Source organism: Parasteatoda tepidariorum, chromosome 8 (genome assembly GCF_982258835.1).
Source record: "Parasteatoda tepidariorum strain Cologne lab strain chromosome 8, Ptep-v5.0, whole genome shotgun sequence".
NCBI lineage: Eukaryota > Metazoa > Arthropoda > Arachnida > Araneae > Theridiidae > Parasteatoda > Parasteatoda tepidariorum.
In genome coordinates, this window is record NC_141762.1 from 102,488,936 (window position 1) to 102,513,795 (window position 24,860).

The 24,860-nt window shown below is 29.8% G+C and overlaps 1 protein-coding gene and 1 long non-coding RNA gene across 2 annotated transcripts in view; one reads left to right on the forward strand and one right to left on the reverse strand.

The window, feature by feature from the left end:
* LOC107456578 (neuronal acetylcholine receptor subunit alpha-7-like) overlaps positions 1–24,860 on the forward strand; it is a 461,896-nt gene that overhangs the window by 136,751 nt on the left and 300,285 nt on the right. The gene's annotated exons all lie outside the window — the stretch shown is intronic.
* Positions 10,564–16,620, reverse strand: LOC147806589 (uncharacterized). The gene is made up of 4 exons (XR_015435991.1): positions 16,479–16,620; positions 13,507–13,556; positions 12,998–13,078; positions 10,564–10,819 (listed from the first exon to the last, which is right to left on the reverse strand). It is a non-coding gene; the product is annotated as an uncharacterized LOC147806589 (long non-coding RNA).

A 24,860-nucleotide genomic window follows, 5' to 3' on the forward strand; every position in this document is an offset into this window, starting at 1 on the left:
TGCATCGCCTTGAATGAAAGTCGCTGTATCGTCTTGCCGATATATGCGTTAAATCGATATGCCTCGATACATCGATTTATAGCCCAGTCCTACTAAATACTATACTAAACTAAATACTATACTATACTATACTAAATACTATACTATACTATACTATACTATACTAAATACTATACAATACTATACTATACTATACTATACTATACTATACTATACTAAATACTATACAATACAATACTATACTATACTAAATACTTAAGTGCCTTAATTATTCTTTTTTTTTAAATATATGGGCGCAAGTATATTTAATTTTATTTTATATCTTTCGTTGAACAGAAGACCCAATTTTTGAGTTTACGACTACTAGTGTTTAACTCTGTAGCCTTGTCATTTTGAACCCAATCCAGAAGACAATAAGACTCCTGGATCGGTACCCTCAGAAGTAGGATTTGTTATGGAAGACTTTGTGACTCGAGCAGATTTAACGTGCATCAATCACCATTTACTACGCAAGGAGTTTTCGGTTGACGGGGGTTCGAACTTACGAGCTCTTAGACATGCCTACCAACCAGGCTATCCCGGCCACTCGTAAGTACAGAAATTCGATTGTATCTTTAATGTGCTTAATTTCGTATAAACATTGGATGAATGATAAACCTTTTGTATTGATTTAAGCTGAAATAAACGTGATGGAAAAAAACGTTGCATACTCTATTTTAAAATGTGTGAGGAACATTAAAAAAAATAATAATAGGATTTGATTGAAATTTTTCTCAGACTTGAAAAAAAAACACAAAATTGTGTTACATTTGGACTGAGTATGATGTTAATTCCCGTAAATGATGTTTAAAAGCCTACACGTTGACTATAGAATAAGTAAAAATTTACTTAGCCTACTTTTTCTTATTTGATTGATATCTCGCAATTGCCTAAAACTACAAATCACCGACAATCTCAGTTTTTTCCCCCCTTTGACCCTAAGACAGAATTTCTACAATTGTTAGTCGGTTATTTTCTGGGAAATGCATTTGGAACTTTCACTCCAGAAACAATCAAAACAGTCGTTTACTATCGGCATAATTTATCCTAACTGTAGAATTTGGATAAATGTCATTGCAAGATGATTTAATTGAATCTTATTAAAATTACAGAAGAATTGTGTACTTGAGGCTTTCTTTTATAGCTTAACAAAAGAAGCAATTACTGCCGAATGTAAAAGATTAAAAGCTTCAGGTTGATGTATGAAGATCTCTACTAGTGAAAAAAAGTAAAGATATACATTATTCTTATAATATCTTTTTATAATAGGGAGGTTAAAAATTAATAACCTTAGTGAACCGTATAAAATATCACATTAGTGAATTATTACCTTCGCAAGTTTTTAAAAAAAAAACAGCTTTAGGTTGAGCTATATGAGTCTGTGGTGTAAAATGTCGCATCTTAAGTTGATAAATTAATGCCTCTAAAAATACAAATATATATACTTAAGGTTGCGAAATAACAACCAAAGGTAGAACATGGAACACCTAAAGTTAGTAAAAAATAACCTTTTTAAGTGCCAAAAAATAGAGGTTTAAAATAACCGGAAGTGTAAAATGTCACACCTTAAATAGATAAGTAAATACCTCAACAACTATATAAATCCATGCTTAAAAAATAATTACCCATAGTAGAACATCGAACACCTTACGTTCATGAAAAACAACCTGTCCAACTGTCAAAAAATACACTTTAGGTAGACTCAGAATAACCTGAAGTGTTAAATGAAACTCCTTAGGTTGTTGATGAAATACTTGCACAGGTGACAAAAAAATATACTTCATGTTGATAACAAATAACCTAAAGTTTAAAATGAAACACTTTAAAGTAGTAAATATCTACCTCTCCACAGATGTAAGATGAAACACCTCAATTTGATACACATATACCTCTGGAGGTATATCTAAGGTATATTTTGAAGTATTCATTTGCATTCATTTTCAACCTAACTACGTATTTAAATAACAATCTCATTTAAACCTTTGAAAAATACCTCATTTATATCTCAAAAATACCTCAATTTTTCTGCAAAAAACAGTTATAGTGACTCCATATATTCATATATGTATAGATATGAATTTTTACGTTCATATATATATATATATATATATAAGTTCAAAATGAAGAATAAAACAAAGACAAATTATAGACATATGAAGAAAAAGAAAAAGGGGGGGGGGGAATAATAAGTACAAAAATAACAAACAAAAGTTTATTTCTAAAAAAAAAAAAAAAAAAAAAAAGGATAGGTTGTTTTTCTTAACTTTCTTCGTGTTTTCTTGTATTTATTTATTTATTTTATATATATATATATATATATATATGTAACATAAAAAGCTTTTATTAATCTTTTTATGTTAGTTTCTTTGCTATAAAACAATTCCTACTTTATTACTAATTAATTATTCTATTTGAAATACTTTCTCACACTTTTAAAAGCCACATCCTGTTTCTAAATCTATTTTTAGCCAAAGTATGCATACATTTAAATTAAGATCTTTTTTCCCTTTTAAGCCGTGGGAATCACTCGAGCAAGTTCATTAACCAATTGTAAGTTCTGAGATTTCCCTCTTTTCCCTAAATAGAGACATTTTAGGATTTTTGCAAGATTTTCCCTACCAGAAAGACTGTTTGCTGATGGAGTAAACATCACTTCTTCGCTCCCACTCAACTAAGAATGTTCAAATAAAAGTTACTCTGATTTAATTAAAATCCTGTGTCTGTTTTCCTGCTCGGTCCGACTGCAACATTTTACATATATATATATATATATATATATAAACAATTTTGATAAATCGTCTTTAATAATTCTACAAAAAAAAATAATGAAAGTAAGGATTTTTGTGCTTTAAGGACTGGGCCCGTATTAAGTTCTGTCCTGGGACCCGTAAGACCTGTGTTCAGCCTTGTATTTCTTCTTTTACCGCTGCACTGTAGCTTTCGTGGGCGGATTCCGATTTCGGTTACAGCTACAAAAACCTTGAGAACACGAGATTTTATGTTGACTTTTACTTTCTTGGATAAAACGTGTCCTTAGTTTTTTCCCCGTTAGTAAGCTTTACTTTTATTAGATCAGTTTGACCCTACTAATCAGAAAGAGGGAGGAATGTTACATGTTGATAGTAAAAATGAAAAATCTTTCGAGTAGGTTAGCATAAGCATGATGCAACTACTGTATTATTCATCTGATTCTCGACCATGTTTCGTAATCTCAACGATAGGGGACAGTATTTACAGAGGCTATTTCATCTTTCGGAAGAAGTTTCAGGTCGAAGAATTTCTTTCTGGTATTAACTAAATAGCTTAAATTCGAACATAAAGGATAAGGTAATTGCATATCATATGTTGGATGATTTCCCGATGTACTTTTTTTGTCATATCCTCATCTAACAATATGAAGAACTCATTTTTACGCAAAAACATGGCATGTAAAATTCAGAACAACTTAGTGTCTCGAGAATACACAAACAAACCCGAAGTATCCATAAATAAATAAATAAATAGCCACGTCAATGCTATGACTTCAGAGGAGGACAGCAAGATTATCTTTAGTTTTTTTTAGATTTTTCGGAAAGATTGTGAAATTTGCACGTGATATATATATATATATATATATATATATATATATATATATATATATATATATATATATATATATATATATATATATATATATATATATGTATTGTAATGTAGAGGTAGAGATTCTATAGTTTTTTTAATATTTATTTTGATTTAGAATTTGTGTTTTTTTCTCAATTAGTAAAACGAAGTATTTTAATGTAAAAGGAATGCGTACTTATTCGGCATAGAAAATGTCTCCCCCCCCTTTTATTTAATCTTTGCATTAAAAACGTATAAAGAAGACAAATTTATTCTTATAAATTTGCATTTAAATATACTTTAAAGTATATAATATTATGTTATAATATTATTAAGTAGATAATATTATGTTTTCAGAAGCAAGTGAAATAAAATATGCACTGGTGTTAGAAATTAAGAGAATTTGCAGACTGGGTTGATTATCTCTAGAACTACTGATCCGATTTTAATGACATTTGATATGTATACATACATAGATACAATACGAGACAAACAACCCTTCAACAATTGTAATACATACGCATGATCGTGCGTCACACTCGTTGGAGTCGGAAGGTATGAAATTGAAACAGGAAACGATAAACTGCATACTTATTTCAAGTATGAAATCACACTGCGAGGGCTGTATATGTGTAAGAGGGAACAATGCCCCCTATTTAACCCATGTTTTTGTATATTCTGCACCCGCTGTTTTGTACATTCCGACACCAACGAGTGTTACGCACGATCGTGCGTATGTATTACAATTGTTGAAGGGTTGTTTGTCTCGTATTGTATCTATGTATGTATACATATCAAATGTCATCAAAATCGGTCCCGTAGTTCTAGAGATAATCAACCAAGTCTGCAAATTCTCTTAATTTCTAACACCAGTGTATTTTTCAAAATAAATAATTCAGTTACTTACATTATTTTCAGTGAACTGTTTCACATTTTGAACCCATTCTTTCACTTATAGCATCAAAAATAAGTTTTTTCCCCCTCTCTCTTCCAACATTTGGCTGAAAGAAAATATCGGGAGTGGCAAATCTAATTAATCCTCACTGAAAGCATCTTCTTTTTCTCCCAACATTAGAATGGGCTTCATTAAGAAAACAATTATACAACGTTAAGTGTGAGAAGGAGAAAACGTTAAGAGAAGAATAAATTTTGAAAATGGTCGATGGAGAGGCAAGAAAATTAAAATGAATAGTTTATTAAAATATGTTGCTTCAAGATTGGTAATTGCATAGGTTGACATTTATTGCGTTTTGACTCACAGGCGCAAAACATAATTAAATTACTTTTAAACTAGAACACACCTATATTTTATTTTCCAACCGTCGTTGAACAGCAGATACCCAATTTTTAGAATTTACGGTTACTTATGTTCAACTCCGTAGCCTTGAACCCAATCCAGAGGACAAGGAATTTCCCGGATCAAGTATTGTGAGAAATTCGCCTTTGTGGGGGACTTTTTGATGAAACTAATCCGCATTTGTGTTACATGAAGAGAAAAACCATGAAAATTTTCCACTGTTAGCCTTACGGCAAGAGAACTCTTAACCCCTTGACAGTGACATATATTTCAGAAAAATGGACCAAAAATGGAAAATTTTTTGACTATTTCATTTTGTTCTTTATATTATTATAAAAGTTAGAAAATAGTTTTTTATTGCAAAAATAAAACTTTAAATGCAATAATTACTGCATTTATAATTTTTACATGCACATAAAAAAGTAATGGATTATACACACTCCTTGTTCAATTAGAGCAAATTAAACAAAATTTTGAAGCTCAATATAATATTACACTTACGATATAATATAAAAACACAACAATATGATTTTCAATACATACATTTTACAAATATTTTACAGTATGGTAGATCCCAAAACCTCCACCCACATTTCCCTTCCTCGAATGAAGTCTTAATCGGTGAAAAACTACGACCACTCATGCCATCTGTTAGGAAAATAGTGAGTTAAGTATCCTAAAGTAGAAACGAAAGCAGCTCGGGATTCTAAACATGGAAACGTTCATTTTACTGCTACCCGAAGTCAGTTCGGGTGACACTGGCAAGGGTTTAACCATGATCCATCCCCAACTTAGGATATTTTAAGTCAGTACTGTGGTCGGTGCGAGCCGGGCACGGAATTCGCATTGACCCGCTATCTCTGGGATTCGAACCCGGTTCACGTCATTGGAAGGCGAAAGCTCCGTCCCCTGAGTCATCACGTCTCGAGAACATCTATTGACAAGTGAAAGCTAGTCGACAAGAATCCAATGTATAAACTTAACGCACGAGATTAAAATTTAATAAACTGAAATTCGCTAAAATGTAACTTATGGATGGTGTTTTCAACACAAATGTTAATTGTTAGTATTCAGTTAGAGTTAGCGATAATAAGTTTATTTTGCAAATGAACAATCGATTTAAATTTTGAAGTCAGTGTTGTTGGCAAGGTAATAAGTGTTTCTAACGATTTTTATTCGAATATTAATTTTAAGTTTTCATTGCAGCTCAAACTACATGTTTACTGTCTTTACACCATTTATGTTTATTATTATATAATTGCATGTACTGTCTTCACTATTTACTGTTTTTTTCCTCAATATTTACGGAGTTCACGTTGAACTAAATCGGCTCAAAATACACTGAATACAGTAGCTTTTTATATGGGCTGTAAAGAAACTGCAGACCATCCTAGTGTGGAAAACATAGCCCATAGTCATTCTCTCGTCTGTTCAATTATTAAGAACACCTACTATTTATAAATTTTAAAATGTCGTTAACATTTCAAACACCATCCATAGAACTTTTCATTCTCTCATCTCTTCAATTATTAAGAACACCTGCGATTTATAAAATATCGTTAACATTCCAAACGCCATCCATAGAACTTTTCATTCTCTTATCTCTCTTCAATTATTAAGAACACCTTACGATTTGTAAATTTTAAAATGTCGTTAACATTTCAAACACCATCCATAGAACTTTTCATTCTCTCATCTCTTCAATTATTAAGAACACCTGCGATTTATAAAATATCGTTAACATTCCAAACGCCATCCATAGAACTTTTCATTCTCTTATCTCTCTTCAATTATTAAGAACACCTTACGATTTGTAAATTTTAAAATGTCGTTAACATTTCAAACACCATCCATAGAACTTTTCGTTGTCTCATCTCTTCAATTATTAAGAGCACTTAAGATTTATAAATTTTAAAATGTCGTTAACATTTCATACCCACTTCCACCACTATGAGCGTTTACGCACTTCTAACACTTTGTATTTCAATTATCGTTTTCATGTTGCGTGTCGTAAACAATTCTTTTCCTTTGGAAGTTCTTTTCACTCTACCCGCCCCCTCACCCCTTTCATACTCAATAAACGAACTTGAAAATTACCTCGAGGGGGAAAATGTTTTTCGCGTAATAGTAATAAAATAAAATAAAAGTCAAATCTTTAAAAAGACTTCAATAACGCGAAATATCCCTGGGACAAATAAATAAAGATTTTTTCCATAATAGAATATATAGAATTGCAAAGAAAGAAATCAGAATTTGAATTCAGATCAGATCATAAAGAAATCGGAATATCGTGGAAAAACATTTCGATAAATACTGTCTGCCTCAATGGAATTTTCGCCATTTTTTTTTAGTAACTTTATTTACTCTCGAATGAAGATTGAAAGTAAACAAATTCCTTTTAAGAAGGGAATATACGTATTAAAAAAATAAACAACTATCAACATTTTTGCAGATAACAAGCGAAAAACTTTTTATTTGTTAAGAAGTAGATAGAGGAAGGGGGAAAAAAGTACTTCTAATAATGCATGCTTCTTTTTAAACTTCTCATTTTGGATTTGGTAGAATAAAACAATTTCTTTTGTTTTTAATCCATAATATTGAAATGAAATAATAAAAGCTATTCAAATGTACTAATTAAGTGCGAGATTGTGTTTGTTTTTTCTCTCATGAATTACGTGAATATAAAAGAGAATGAAATCTGTAGTTTTTTTCGTTCAAAACGTAAAAAGAATCAGGATATAGAAACTGGAGAGGACATTTTGTTTCTTGAATAAATTTTAACAATTTATTTTTGTACATAAATTTTACTATTTTTTTAACAAATTTATCTAGTTACTTTTATGTACAAAGGTAAAAATTAAAAAAGAAAAAAAGAATCGCTACTGTTTTTTTTTCCGTTTCGCACTGCTTACTACTACTTCTTTTTTAAAATGTAGATAAACTACACTACAAACTACGAAAAAAAGTAGTGACTACAGTAATTTCGCTACTTGCGATCACTGAATATGATTATCTGCAAACCGTGTTAGGGCGAAATACAGATCTCGTCTCAATTTAGAGCAAAATATTCAGCTGCATATGCTCAACAGAATCGAACCTAATATAATCTTTTGAGTCGTGATGGCTCAGGGGACAGAGCTTTCGTTTTGCAATGAGGTGAACCGAGTTCGAATCGCGGCGATGGCTGGTCGATACGAATTCCGCGTTCGGTTTGCAATGACCACAGTGCTGACATAAAATATCCTCAGTGGTAGACGGATCATGGGCTAGATTCTTCTTGCGGTCATGCAAATCGTGGGAGGTTTTCGTGGCTTTCCACTCCATGCAACGCAAACGCGGGCTAGTTCCATGGAAAAGTCCTCTACGAAGGCAAATTTCTCCCAATACTTGATCCAGGAGATCCCTTGTTTTATGGATTGGGTTCAAAATTACAAGATTACGGAGTTGGACATTAGTTGTCGTTAACCTAAATATTGGGTCGACTGTTCAGTTACGGTTATAAAAAAATAATAATATTATGAAGTTATAAAAAAAAAATTATTATGAAACACCCAAATCTTTATATCTTTAAATTTCTTTTTCACAGAAAAATATAAACATGTGTAACAATTATTATGCAATATGAGTTTAGGGATCTGCAACGCATGCACAATTTTTCTCACAAGTATGCCTACCACCCCCCATCTGCTGTGACAAATTAATACTAATTGAAAGAAATAATCCAAACGTTGAAATTGCATGAGATTGTAATAACTTTTAAAGAAGCATAACTGTTGTTGTTATAGTCAGCCATTAAGGTAGAACGGGTGCGGTCGTTCTTGTTTTCCACTGGCGCCATCTATGATCAAGAATTCGACTTTTAGCACACCAAAACATCACGCCCGTTTTATAGTAAGGACCCATTCACACACGCATTCATTAATCCACGAATCGTAATTTTAATCTAAACCAGATAAAGATTAATCTCCAATCCAGTACCCCCAGAGGTCTAATTTGTAATGGAAACATGGAGGACTATGTAACCCGACGAATTTAACCCATTGATACACGAACGTAAACAAGTGCAAACCGGTTTCAGAAGCGTAAAAGCTGTATAGTATCACCTGATAATTAAGATTTTACATAGAATCTTAAAGTGTGTCTCATAATTTGGCCTGGGACTGTAAAATAAAAAACACCTCGTGATCAAAAGTAAATTTAATAAGGACTTAGATGCAGTAGGTATGAAGTTTATGGCCGAAATATTCAACTGTAGTGTACTATATTGATCAACTGGTTTTGATTTAAATAAAATAATAACTAAGGCCCGGATTTTGATGACATTTGCATTTTTTTTGCATTTTTGGACATTTTTTGTCTTTTAGAGCATTTTTTTTAGATTTATAGGGCATTTTTCTTGAAATTTTGGGGCGTATTTTGCATTTTAATGCATTTTTTAAAGTTTTTTTTTGTTAATTTTTTCCAATTTTTATTATTTTTTTATCAATTTTCATTATTACACTGGCTACCAAACAATGAAGAAAATCTATAGAATATTAACAGGTGAAGCAAAATCTTTTCAAATTGATGAAGAATTGTCAGTAAGTGAGACCGTCTTTTTCAAGTACACACCTACACTGTTAAAAATTTCTTTCCAAAATTACGGTAAAAGGAACGGCAGCAGTCTGTCCATGCGATTAACCGTAAAGTTTACGGCTGAGAAAAGTTATTTACCTTTACGGATTTAATACTGTTTACAACAAACACGGTTAAAAAACAATGTTAACAAAAATAACGGTTGTACTACTGTATACACCTAATACGGTTAATTAACCAGGTCTAAAGAATTTAATTTGTTTATAACCGTATAGTTTAGTATTGTTTAATAACAGTAAATATAAAAGTCTATGGTTTAGAAACTGTTTACAACATCTCGGGCTAAAGAGATAACTATCATAAATAGAATAATTAACAATAAAATAGAATAATTGTTTCATATGGAATGTCACTGAATATGTATGGAATCTTTACGATTTATTTTCTAATTGGAACTAACACAGGTAAAAAAAATTAACATTAAGCCGTTTATAAATTTATGAGACTAAAACATTTAATTACGATCAGAAGATGCAAATAGCTTATTAAAACTGTTTAGTAAATTGTTAACTCTATAATATTAGTGACCAAGATTTCAGAAAACAGATTAGGTGCTGAAATAGTTTAAATTTTTCTAAGAAATATGAAAATAGTTCGCAGCTATAAAATTACACTGGCGGAGGAACTTAATAAATTTAATGGTAACCTAAGGCCTGTCGGGTGACCATTTTCTTAACATTGCTTGTCTACCTGAATAGGAACTATACAACAACAGGGTCCTTATTGCTTGTTTGGCATAAGGCCAATAAGAATGAAATTTTCAACAGGTTAGATACTGAACTTCAAGATATATCATTTAACGTATACGAAAACAGAATATAAATGATAATTAGAACAATTTATAACACAATTTTTGAAAGTTAAGTTATTCTCAAAACTAAACTAGGTAATTCTAACATCAGCTGTTTCAACTTTTTAAGTAAAATAAAGTTTTTTTATTAAAACTTCATAAACATGTTGATAAATTGCAGATAATGAAAAGAAAACAATTACAAATAACAAAAATGACTTTATTAATTTCTACAGATCATTTCATGCAAAATAAACACCTTTAAACACTTTTTTAAAATGTTACGCACCCTGTGAATGAAGGAAAGAATAAAAAATTGATGAATTTATTAATGTCGACAATCTTTCACCCAACTGTCATAGATAGAAAGCTTAAAATCTTGAGTGAATTTCTGATAAACAATCTTTTCCCTTTCTACTTTGGAGCCAGACACTGGATTTATTCTAACAAAGCACCTGAAAAATATGTTAAAATTAGTAAAAAATAATTTCATGTACATCAATTTTCTTATGCTTCAGAAACAACTATAATTATGATAAAATTCAATATAATAGCAAACTGACTTTTTCTATTGAAAATTTTGCAAGACAAACATTACTGATATCAATATTCCAAATACTGATTTTTAAGAAACAAATTTAGCCAAAATAGAAAACCTTGCCACACCATATCTCAAATCTCATATTGTGGAAAATGAAGAAAAAAAAAAAAAAAAAAAAAAACTCCACGAAGTCAAAAATATTTTCAATACTATTTTAATACCAAGTTTTCATGGAGAATCCTTTTATTTAGAAACGCTCAACATACACATATGTAAGAAAATAAAAGCAAAAAGCTAAAAAAATGGCTATCAACAAAAGCAACTGAAAGGCAAATTAGAAATTACCATAAACATTTATACAAATTGACAAGTTTATTATTAGTTATAGACTGTTAATTATTAGAGAAACCAGTTAGTTGTTAATAAACTCAGCACAGAAAGGTTGACCAAGCCAAATGCAACTTGATGCAAAAGTAAATGAACAAATTTATTTTATTACCTCGGAACTAGATTAAAAAAATGTGTAAATATGTGTTATCTGTAGCAAAAAGAATCTATTCTCAATCAGTATGAACACTCAATGAATAAAATTGATACATAGCATATATTCAGCAGCTTTTTAAGCTCTTAAAACATAATACAACACTACTGTTTTAGTGACAGCCTCATTTTGTTTAAAATATTTTACTAACATAGGAATTGTAACTTTCAGTTATTTCTAACATTTTAGATATGACATTTTCACATGAGAAAGCAAACAATTATAGAATATTGGAAAGTCATATACATTTGTTTAACAGACTTAATCTGCAAACATTTTTAAATTAATTTAATCTATTAAGAGTAGAGCATAATAATTAAAAAAAAAAAAAAAAAGGCGAAGGCACATCCAAGCAGAATCTATTGTTAATTTGTATAACAAAATACTTAAAATTTCTCATAATTAAACTTATTTATCGTAATATTTGATTTATTAGTGATTTGATTTCAGTAAAAAAAAAAAAATCGTGAGTTAAATCAGAGCTTCTAATCTTTAATCAGGGGTCTGCCCAGACATTTTGTGAAAGGTCCTTTTTTGTAAAATTGTGAAAAAATTACTCGTAATTTGTGAATATAAAATAAACGTTAAGTCACATTCTTTCAACCAGGGTCTGCTTTTGTGAATTTGTGCAAATAGGGTCCGTTATTGCAAAAAAACTTTTCCAAGGAGTTTTTAAAATGTAAAGACAGACAAGATTATGCTTAACACTGTAAAATTATAATAAATTAAAAAAATTAAATTTTCAAAAATAAACAGCAATTGCTGCAACTAAATGAGAGGAGCAACATACAAATATTTCGTATTCAGCTTTTACTGCTGAACGCAGAATATTTATTTCGGACGAATAAAGGAAGAAGCGTCTGCCGAAGACAAAACTTAGTTTGTTTACATCTGTCCCCCCCCCCGGGAAGGTCTTATTCGATTAGCAAAACAATAATGAAGATAAACAAATTTGTGAAGGGTCCGATTAAAAGATAAATTATTTTGTGAAGGGTCCGATTAAAAGATAAATTATTTTGTGAAGGGTCCGTTTTTAAGTTAAAATATTTTGTGAAGGGTCTGTTGTTATGAAAAGATATTTTGTGAAGGGTCCCTTTTTATGAAAAGATATTTTGTGAAGGGTCCGTTAACGGACCCAAATTTCTTCTAAACAGACCCCAGTTAATTTAAGTTGTTTACATTATGATAAAAAGCACAAAATAACTGATGGATCATCCCTTAACTGAATTGAGATTCATTTGTAATTAGTTAGAACTATTTGAATTAATAATTAAATTTTAATCATAAACAGCAATTCTGATAAGATATTGTTCCAATCATAGGTTTATTTAAAATATAATTGGTTTTAATGAATAATATATTGAAACACACATCAGGTAAATTTTTGTGCAACAATTGGAAGAATGGTATAAAAAGTCATGTTTATAGGTCTTGTGGCATTCTAACGATTTGCTAAAAGTTTTTTATTTTTTTTTTTGCTCAAGAACTTTAGAGCTTAGGGGAGGGGGAGAAGAAGAAAAATACAAGAAAAATCAATGAAATTTTTAGTACCTCTAATATGTAATAGACGCAAAAAATTTGGTGTTTACGGCTATGCCATCCATAGTTCCTCACACCTCAACATTGATGTCCCTAAAATTAAAAAAAAAAAATAATAATAATGAGTGATATGAGAATAAAAAAATACATTATCTTATAAATTAATTTATAATTTTCACAAAATTTTAAATTTAAACATTTCTGAAAACATTCAAATGCTAAGACAACAAATATTAGATATAGATTATTTCAAACGTGTGGAGATACATCTCCCAGCAGTGAGAAATTTTATAAAATTCTAATTAATTTTCTCAATTATTAATAAAAATATCTTACAACATTTATTCTCATAAAATTCAATATGCAAGTTTAAATAGGGAGAGAAATATCCCAGATGAATTATTTTAATTCTTTTAATCATTTTTCTCTTTTTAAACAATAGCTAAAATTAAACTAAAAATATATTGACATTTTTAGTCACTGGCAAATTGAAACTCTATGTTTGTGGATCACACAATTACCTAAGACATGGATGCTTTGGTAACGATTGCAGATCAAGTGGTTTGAAGACCTGAAAGAAAATTAACTATTTAGATGTATCTACACTAAGTACATACATAATAAGTTTGAAATACATCTACATTTAAATAAACTTATTAATAGTAAAACAGCAAATTAATTTATTTGCAACTAACGAGTTACACTTAAATTTAACACAGAACTCATGTCTATGAGTTGACATGTGGAGATAGTACACTCTAGATGAGTAACTTACATAATTACATATACAGATAATATGCAATGATACATTATAAATTTTGCTTTTAAATTATTATTCATCACATTTTCAATTTAGCCTACATTTCACTTTTGCAAACTGTAAAAACATATAGCACCTTGCCTCATTACATTAAAATAACTTAAAGTGAATTTAAGTAATAAAAATGAACACACTAGATATGTTGTAACAGCAATTAATGGGATAAAAGCTAGAAAATAAAGACTAAATCATGAATATGAGAATTTTAAAAAGGAATTAATTGTGTAAAATCACTAAATACACTACTACACTTTACAAAAACAAATAAAAACTAGAAATTTTTTTTAATTTGACTCTTTTTTCAGTACTTAGGTATGTTCAGGTTTAGTAGTCGGCCTGAAAAAAAAAACACAATAAATAAATAAAGAAATTTTTTGTACATAATGGATGTACCAGACTAACTATAACTGAAATAAAAGGCTGGGATAGCTTGGTCGATAGGGCCCAGGGCACATGTCCAAGAGTTCGTGGGTTCGATCCATGCCAGCCGAAGACTCCATGTGTAGTAAATGGTGACTGATTAACATTAAATCTGTCGAGTCTCTAAGTCCCTCATGATTTTGTAACAAATCAATACTTCTGGGAGTACTGATCCAGGAGTTTTCTTGTCTTCTGGATTGGTTCAAAATTACATGGCAACGGAGTTGAACATTTGTTGTCATAAACCCAAAAATTGGGATGGCTGTTCAACAACGGATATAAAATAAATATAACTGAAGTATAATTTGCTCCACTAAAGTGCAAGAAAAGCAATTTCAACATAAAAGAAAGAAAAAACTGTTTTTTAAATTCAAAACCTACTATTTTTAATTATTATTTTGTTTAGAAGAGAACACTTTTATAATTTCCAGTATAATTTTGTCAATATTGTACAGTATTGTGCAAAATTAACAGTCACCACCTACTTTAAGGCACTAAACATAACAAATGGCAATTCACTAGCTAGTTGTCACACTGTCACTTTTTTCATAAAAAATATGCCTTTTACTACTATTTTAATAAATTGGAATCATTAAGAAGACTTTATAATATTCTGAACTTTATTTTACGGTTAATTCGCAAACTATCAACCAAGGTAGCATTAACCTCTTTTGCTGTTTCAATCAGATAAACATTTAATATTAATTATTAACAATCAGTTTTTTTTCTCGACAAATTTATTAAAGCAAAGAGTTTTTGAGTTGGTTCATACTATCAAAAGTAACCAGAATGTCATCAAGTTCATTTTAATATTTAATATAGAACAGAACTAATCAAAACTTTTAATTTATCACAAGGTCAAATGTTAATTATATATATTGAGGTAAAAAGACTTCTTAAAATAATTTAGGGAATAAGTCCATACAAGGATCTGTGCTGCCACTATCACCAATGTGCCAAATGAATTTCAAACTACCAAATTTAGGATAACAAAATAAGAATCAGAAAAAAATACGACTTACAAATATACTACAAAAATACAATAATAAATTCTTAAATAATTGCAGTCAATAAATATTATGTGACTTAAGGATTTTTAAGGCGATAAACCTGAAATGAAGTATCTGTTTACATTCGATGGTAAAGCATTTGTGAGTTATTTAGCCAATATCTTTGAAAAACCGAATATATTAAATAAGAAACTTCAAGGAACCAATAAAACTCTTGTTGATGCAAAAACGAAGATACTTGGCTTCATTACCCTTATTGAGTTATGTCAGAAATATATTAACAACAAAAATTTTGAACAGTTTCATTGGCTCCAAAAATGTGAAGTAAACGATACCGCTTTACTTGTTATTGTCTATCATCTGAAAATTCTATCGGCTGATTTAAGAGAAAGATATTCTGATTTAAAACAAATTTATATACCAACATGGATGTTGCAGTCCATGTTAGTGGATTTGTCTGATATATCAAGAACTTGCAGAAATGGAAAATGATTAGTCAGTTAAAACTTTATTTAATATGAAATGAGTGATGTCATGGCTTCGAGAGGAAACAAAAAACTAATACCCAAATTCAATCAAATGTGCAAGAAAACTATTGTTACCGATTCCATCTGCATATTTAGCTGAATGTGGATTTAGTGCTGTAAATGATTTCATTGGTAAAAAAAAGAAATCGTACACAATGGGGAGACTTGAGACTGAAGCTAACCAAATTGGAACCTAAGATAAAATCTATGTGCAGCAAGCATCAAGGGCAAGAATCTCACTAAATTAAAATATTAAATAATTATAGAAAAATCTTTATTAAAATTATTTCGAATTTGAATTTTTTATTATATGTTCTGAAAATTTACTTATTTTGTTTCGCTAGCAATTTCCTAAGTTTCTTAAATGAACAATTCGATTTTCTTATATTAAAAATTATGTATATGTTACATAGAATTTTAGAAAGGCTTAGGTGGGGCATGGTACAAAAAAGGTTGGGAAACACTGTATTAGACTTTCACGAATAATATTTCTTATGCAATGAATAAACTTTAATAGTAATAATATATTTAATTAAGAATTGTGTTTTCATTCGAAAATCAAAGTTCGTCGCTAGTAGAATATTGAAGTGCAATGGCGCTTACTTATCACTTGACACTGCATAAGAACACATGTACTCAAAATTACATTTTTATGAGGGATTCAAACTTAAATACAATATATAATAACATGAAATAATTGATGATGAAATACTTACATTTTGTATCTTAGTCTTGCTCAATGGTGATGGAGATCCCATGCATTCCATCAAAGCTCACGCTATTTGGAATAATATTTATATTTCCATTATCGCATGAGCTTTGAGCTTCTAACGCTTCTCTATGGCGAAAGACCTAGATGGCGCGAATAAATTTACAGTTGTTTTAACGTATTTGGTTAAAATGATCAATCGACGATTTTTTTTACAGTTAACAGTTTGATTACCATATTATTTATGGTGATTTGACTGTTTTGTTTGAATATGGTGAAATAACAATGAAATAAATTGTTATTTAACCATCTTTTCCGAGAAATTTCTAACAGTGTATAACATCAGTAGACGTTGAAAGAAGCTTCTGCAGGAATGAAAATTTACTTTCAGACAAGAGACGCTCGTTTACATTTCAAATTATCAAAAAAAAAATTAATAATCCAATGTAATTCTGATATTTAGTAATATTATGAAATGGAAGTTGTTATATCCATTAAAGTTTCTATACAAAATAAGAATATTTTGGTGTCAAGATATTTTCCTTTTTCTGTTATTTTAGGATATAAAACAAATTTTTCAAACTTTAATGAACGTAGAACAAGTATTGCATTGCTTTATATTTTTTAAATGACTCATAATAATTTTAAAGAGCAAAACATTTTTTTAATTCAATATTTTTACTTTATTTAAGGCATTTTTTGCGCAATATTTGGATTTTTAAAGGCATTTTTTGCCCTTTTTAAGGACATTTTTTGCACTTTTTAAGGGCATTAGTTGAGATTTTTTAGGTCATCAAAATCCGGGCTCTAATAACTCTTTGGAGAGATTACAAAATTAATCATTAGAATGGACAAATACATGCAAGAAATACCATATCGATTTCAGAGAATAAATAGGGTGACCAGATTTTTTCGGGCAATTCCGGGGACACTCATCTCTACCCCCCCCAATTTAAACGACAGAAAAAAAAATTTTAAAAAAATTTGATCATTTATCTTAAAAAATATTTAATTTTTTTTTTTTTCGTTTACATTTTTTTTATAACTTAGTATATAAATTATATCGTTAAAATCGTGATCATAACATTTTTACACAAGTTTAAAATCTGTTAACAAAACAATTGTATTGCTTTTAAAATTATACTATTTCTAAACACCGTATTTTTCTGAAGCATGAATCTTCTTTAAAATTTCAGGATTTTTTTCGAGTAATTGAGAAAATATGTCACATGAAAAATCAAAATTAATCAGTACAGATAAAACCGTTTTCACTGTATTCACATCCATTCGCGATTTTTTATTAGTCCAATAGTTATTTATGCGCGAAAATACCCGTTCTACAGGCGCATTGATGCTTGGCCAGCACATTGCAAGCTCAACAATTCTTTTGATATTTGTAAATGGTATATTGTTTTTTTGAAAATAATTGTTTATTTCGCGCCATTTGTCTGTTATGTGTACGGATTGGTACCATTTATCGTCTTTTGAATCCAAATAACCTTCAAGATAAGTAAACTCGTCAAATAAATCGTCGGAATTCAAAATTCAAAATTGCACATTCAAAATTGCACATTTTGAAGAGAGAGACAGAACTGCCTCGTCGAATTCAGACCGTGAAGGCTTACAATCTAAAAGAAGGCACTTCAAATCAGACATATCATCGTTGTTATCGTTCCAAGCTTCTAAATATGAAATCGCAGCTTCATAGAATTCTTTCGACGTTTCTAAATAAGAATCTTCAGTAATGATATTCTCAGCAATTAATTTAGTCAATTCAGGTTTTATAACAAGTGGAACAAATTTGGCATTCTTTAGTGCTTTCAATTTAAATATCAAATCCTTGACAACCGTTCCAGATTCAATAACACATTTGTCATCGCTTTCAATTTTCAAGATGCTTTGATTAAAAATTGCAGCATGCGAATGCGCAAAAAACAACCATAACTCGGTTGTTTCACTCTCAAAATAATTCTTCAAGATTTTTGGGCACTTTTTTTCAGACAACATAAATTCTTTAAGAGATAAATAAATTTTAAGAATTCTTTCTGCAGCAGGAAGTAATGTCAACCACCTAACATGAATGTGTCCTAAAATTTTATGATATTCTTGGTCAGCATACTCACAAAATTCTTTCAGTCTTTCAATTCGGACTGTGTAAATTTTAAAATAACTAAAAAGTTTAGATACCATAACTTCAATATCTACAGGCAAACAATCAAAAGCAGTTTTAGCGCCATTATGTATAATATGCGCATTACACCCAAAACCAAAAATATCTCTTCCTAACTCAGTTTGAACTTTAGCATGAACATTTTCTGTTCCTCTTCTTAACAATCCTCCAAAATTAGTGTTAGTATTATCAGCAGACAAACCAGCCATTTTATCCTTCAATTGGAACTCGAATAGTGCGTTTAATATTTCTGAAGATAAAATCTTTACAGTTTCTCCTTTAATTTCGTTTAGTGATACAAGTTTATTATTAATTGGATCCTTAGCACTGTCCCACTGAAAATACCGCACTAAAATAGGAAGTAATTTTACACGATTGTGATTGGAAGTATCGTAAATCTTTCTTCAATTCAAGAAATGCCCACGGAGAAAAAACATTGACAGCGATAGCTTCGCATTTTGTTCGGGCACATGAAAATTTCTTGTCTACAAATTTCTTTTGTAAATTTGAAGTACAGTCCATGCTGCGAAACGATTGGTTGTGACGAATGGTGTGAAATGCAAGCGTTCCTTCATATGTTGCTAAGTCAAACTCTTCTTTGGATGGTTCCAGCTTACGAAAAAACTGTTTGACCGATTTCGTTTTTGCTGCCAAAGCTTCTTTGTGTTTAATTGTAAGAATGTGATCTGCTATAGCTGTTCATCCTCCACTTCCAACTCAAAACGTTGCTCCACACATTATACATTTTACTTTGGAAGAATTATTAGGATTCGGTTCAATAAATGGAAACTCGTTTTTCCAATCATCCAAATAATGACATTTTCTTTTTTTTGTTTATGTTGCCATATTGACATCTATTTTAAAGAAATAAAAATATTTTTCTAAATATCTATTACGATAACAAATTATGAGGTTTTCAAACTGTAGAATAATTAGAATTTATGAAAATTAATTAGTCGTAAGTGATAATAATAACAATTTCATAAAAAATGGTTTTACACTTTATTGGTTAGATATTTATAAAATGTTTACCTGATTTTAAAATGTTTTAGTTATTTTTCTAAAATAAAGCGGAAATGTAGTAATTGTTGTTGTTTTTAGTGGAAATTAGCTAATATTGGCAGTTTATGTAACCCAAGATATTAATTGTTTTAAGGGGGTTCAGTACCTAAAAACCTTCAAAAAATCGAATTTGAGATTTTGATCAATAATTAAACTAGAAATTATTAGCTTTCTAACGATATATTGCTTTTGTTTGAAATCCACGTAGAAGTGCACTTAAACTGAAATTAAAAAATGTAAACAAACCGAAAACACCCATGCCACGCCCACTTTTGACAGACGATTTCGTAAACATTATAATGTCCATTATTTTTTGCATGTGCTATTACCAAGTCATTAAAATTTTTTTTATAATTTCAACTTTACAATATCTTTAGTTGATTGTAACTTTAACTGGATTATTTGTTTGTTCTTTATTTCCATGCGATTTTCGAGAATTTTGAATATAAAACTGAGATTTACATTAGTTTGATTTGTTAAGTCTATTTTTGTTTTGCTCTTTTATTATACTGTTATTAGGTCATTATTTTTACGTTTTTTTTATTCTTCATTACGTTTTTGTTTACTTACGTAAAAGAGAGAAGAAAATAAAGCACTGAAATGCAAAAAAAACATTGCTTATGGACCAGGATTGTTTTGAAGCTGTCATTACCGGCATAGATTAGGAATTTCGTTTACATTATTCGAATTTACCTTGGACCGGATTTTGTTTTCTCCCTAATTTCTCGTTACATCATTTTGATATTTTGTTTAAATGTTCTTTACATAATATTTCTAATTTTGAAGTAAATTCTTATTTACAGTTCTTTGTTAATTATTTCTGTGTTTAGAATGTTTATCTTGAAATATGCATTTTCTCAGATTTTTTTTTGTAATATAGTTATTTTTTTTAACAAAAATACTTTTAACTCATTTAAATTTAAACAAAACATCTTGGTAAAGACTTGAATATTCAATTTTCATGAATAAAATTTATGCGTGATTTCTGAATTATACGATTTTATAATTATCGCATTCAGTTTGATCATTTTAAGGGCTTTTTAATCGCTCGAAAAGTGAGGAGAGTATAGTTTAAAAACCTATTTTTCAATCAAATAAAAGAAACATTCAAGAGTAATTAGTTTGAAATGTAAGCAGTACGAGATTTATAACTTAGAAACAATTTGATTTTTGAATTTAAATTTTAAATATTGTTGGTAGTCTAATATTTACGCTTTAAATGCAAATAACTCAAAACTATGTTTTTTTTGCTTCGATGTACCTTTTCTTGAAAACTATTGATCACAACACTTTGATATTTGATTTAAAAAGTTCCTTTAGTACTGTAGTTTGTGCTGAAGTGAGCAGTTTTTTAAGAGAAACTTAATATTTTTTTTAAATTCAAAATTTTCGGATGAAAATGTGAAGCTTTTAAAATTTTCCGACATGCTGTGTAATTTATTTTTTTTTAATTTCTTTTAATTCACTAAATTAAAAAAAATTGACTTCAGTATAATCTAGAATATCTATTACATACACAAAAAAAATTTCAAAGCTCTAACTACGATACTTTTTTCAAAAAGGTACATCGAAATATGCCATTTTAACATTGTCAACATAGGAGGTACCGAACCCCCTTAAAAGCAGCAACTAATATTCATGTTACGTCTTGCTTTAAACTTCTTTACTTATATAAACTTGTCTGGCGTACAGCCTAGTAAAAATGTAAACATAACTAGATATTAAAGTTATGTGTTCCAAAATTTCTGTAGTATAAGTTATAGTGCGTTCTCAAAAACTAGTTTACATTTAATTTTCAATGCTTACATTAATTTGTATGAAAATTTTTGAGAAAATAAAAATTGCATATAACATATTTTTATCAAATATTTTACACAAAATTTTTTAATTTTATAACCGGGGACAAAACCGGGGACGCAAACCGACCGGGGACACGAGGTCCTCGCCGGGGACAATCCCCGGAAATCGGGGACGTCTGGTCACCCTAAGAATAAAACAAATAAAAACAAAAGTTATACTCTCCATAACTGATCAAGGCACATCATTATCACAATATAAATCAAGAAAATAAATGAATTTGAAACCGTAAAGTTTACGAATAATTTCGTCTGAATAGAAATACTGAAATGAAAATAGAATAACGATTCCCATTAACAATTCATCATAACATTTCATTACAATACGTATGTAATTTAATTACAAAGTTATGGTTTACATTATAATTACAACAGTTAATATTTATGATCATAACAAGGTCCGATTTAATGAAGGAACAAAAAAAAAACTATTGTTTTCAGTTTGGTATTAAGTGAGGTTTAATTTCGGGTAATGAATAAAGATTTAATTGGGGGAATACAAAATCCTTTCTATGCTAGGAACGAAAATTATGGAAATTAATTCAAATATGTGTCAAAACAATGGCTTATTTATAATTCTCGCTTTAATGGATCGCCTTCTACAGAGATCAATCTTCTTCTCGTGTCACGTGACTGCTATCTTACAGCCCACGTGTTGACGCGGTATTGCGATAAACTTTTTCATATTCATTCGCTGAACTATTACGAGTTGTTTCATTTTATAACCGTCGTTGAATAGCCAACGACTCAATTTTACGTTAACGACAGTTAATGTTCAACTCCGTAGCATTGTCATTTTGAACCTTATCCAGAAGACAACTACCACACCACTGAATCAAGTAATGGGAAAAATTTTGCCCTCGTCGAATACTATTTTAATGGAACTAACCCGCATTTACATGGAAAGGAAAATTACGAAAACCTCCCACGGTTAGCCTGATGGAAAGGGGACTCTTAACTAGTTCAGCGATTTTGTTATTCAAATATTTCAGGTAGAAAATTTCACAACGTAACTATAAGTAAATATAATTATATTCAACGGATTTATCGATAATTCTCGGTGTACTTTAATCTTTCTTTCAGCTGGTAATAATAATTTTAAAAAAAAGAAGCGATGTAGTTTAACATTATTTTGACGGCGGAATGTTATTGCGAAATATGAGAGATACTCCGTAATCATGTAAAAACTCTTTCACTGCATTCGATTTAATAGGAAATCTACTTAAGTTTGGCATACACTATAATGGTCGCAATTTGTAAGATTGCTTCCTCGTAAAAAGAGAAAGATTACATAAACGTTTAACATTAGGGCACTGGGCCCATGCCCAAGAGGTCGTGGGTTCGATCCCTGCCGGCTGGTGACTGATGTACGTTAAATATGTCGAGTCACGAAGTCCCTGTTCCCATAACAAATCATACCTCTGGGGGTACTGATCCAGGAGTTTCCTTGTCTTCTGGATTGGGTTCAAAATGACAAGACCACGGAATTGAGCATTAGTAGTCGTAAACCCAAAATTAGGTAGGCTGTTCAACGTCAGTTATAAAATGAAATACTAACATACTTATACAATAACATACACGGTGTCTATCCATATGCATACAATTGGTTGTGAATTAAAGGGGAAAATGGTTTCAAATATTTTTAAAAAAAAGTATTAATAACTATTAAATTTGGCAAAATTTTCCTACCTTTATAAAATTTAGATAAAAGCAACGAATATTTATCAGTTTTTGCATATTTTTGTGGATTTGATCAGTGCATTGTTAAATTATCTATTCAAACTTTTTTTTAAAAAAACGAACTAAATCACAAATATTTTTAAAATTTTTTAAAAAAAAAATAACTGTTTTTTTTTATATATTGTTATTTTGCGAAAAATACAAAATGAGCGTTAAGGATTTTGGCTAGAGATGGACAGAGCAAAAACCAGCAGTTAAAAAAAACTGTTACGAGCACAAAACAGGTTTAAAGAATACCCTATTATCTACTAAATAAAATGTTTTTCTTTTTTTGCAATGGCAGATCCTTCAAAAAAAAAAAAAAAAAAGAAAAAAACAGAATTCGAGTATAATAGAAATATTTGAAATCAATATCGGCACGAACTGTTGATCTTTAAATTTTTATCCCATCCAAAACCAAACATTTTTTTTCGTATCGAAAAATAAGGAAGTCACCTTTTATCTGAAAAAAAAATACTTGTGTGTGCTCCTTTTATTTGTACATCAAATGTTCTATACTCTGGAAAACTTTTGTGAGATCGATTGAAATGTTCTATTCCCCACTAAAAATCCCCCAATCAAGTGGCTGAAAAATACCATGCGATGATTTCTTGTCGATTCAGCCATTTCCCTCTTACCTCTGTCTTCAGGGCCATATTTTAGACTGAATGCTAAAAGAAGGAAATGGTTGAGGGCCACCTAACACTCCCTCCCTAATGGTTCTCCCAGTAGTATATTTTAAGGTAAGCACCTTTTGTAAGTTACGGGCATTTGAGAGAATCGCTTTCTCGGGGTCAGTGCTTACGCTCAAAATGTAATGCGATCTCCGAAGAGATTTTATTCAGGTAGATTTCGTTCCATCAAGTCGATTCTCTTTTTGTGTTGTTCTTCCGAGAGGAAAATAATGCTGCACCATTATTTTGATGAAGAGACCATCAAATATGTATATCAATTAACTTTTTGAGATATTCTTTGGTTTCTGGGCTCATATTTCAAATGGAAAAAAATACGTTTCTTTTATTGAAAAGTATAATATGTAGGGTAAACTAACCAGTGAAGGAACACTTAAGCTTTGCTTGCCTTTTAAAAAATCATATTAATTTCAAAATTCGTATTTTTAGTTAAATGACAGTGTCTATATATTTGTTACTAATTGCAAATTATGTAAAAAAATTGTAGAGAGCTTACATAATATTGTTTTAAAGTTTTGGAGGTTCAAATAACAAGTAGTAAGAAGACCAAGTGAAGGAACACCTAATTTTGGTGATTTTTTAGTGTTCTTTATGAATTTATAAGCCATACAAATATTTAAAAACAAAGCCTATTCTTGAAATTATAACATATAAATACTTGGAAAATGTTAACTTTTTTTTGTAATCATGAATTGAAAATTAAAGTGTCAACATATTAACACACACTGTTCATTCACTGGGAAATCTATGCCCAGTAAAGGAACAAGCCTGTTCCCTCACTGGTTAAAAGTTGTTTATCGTATTTTTAACATACTTTTGATGCGGAACATCACTAAAGGTACAAGAAAATTAAAGTTTATCTTTTATTTTCATTAACTTAGAAAAAAACA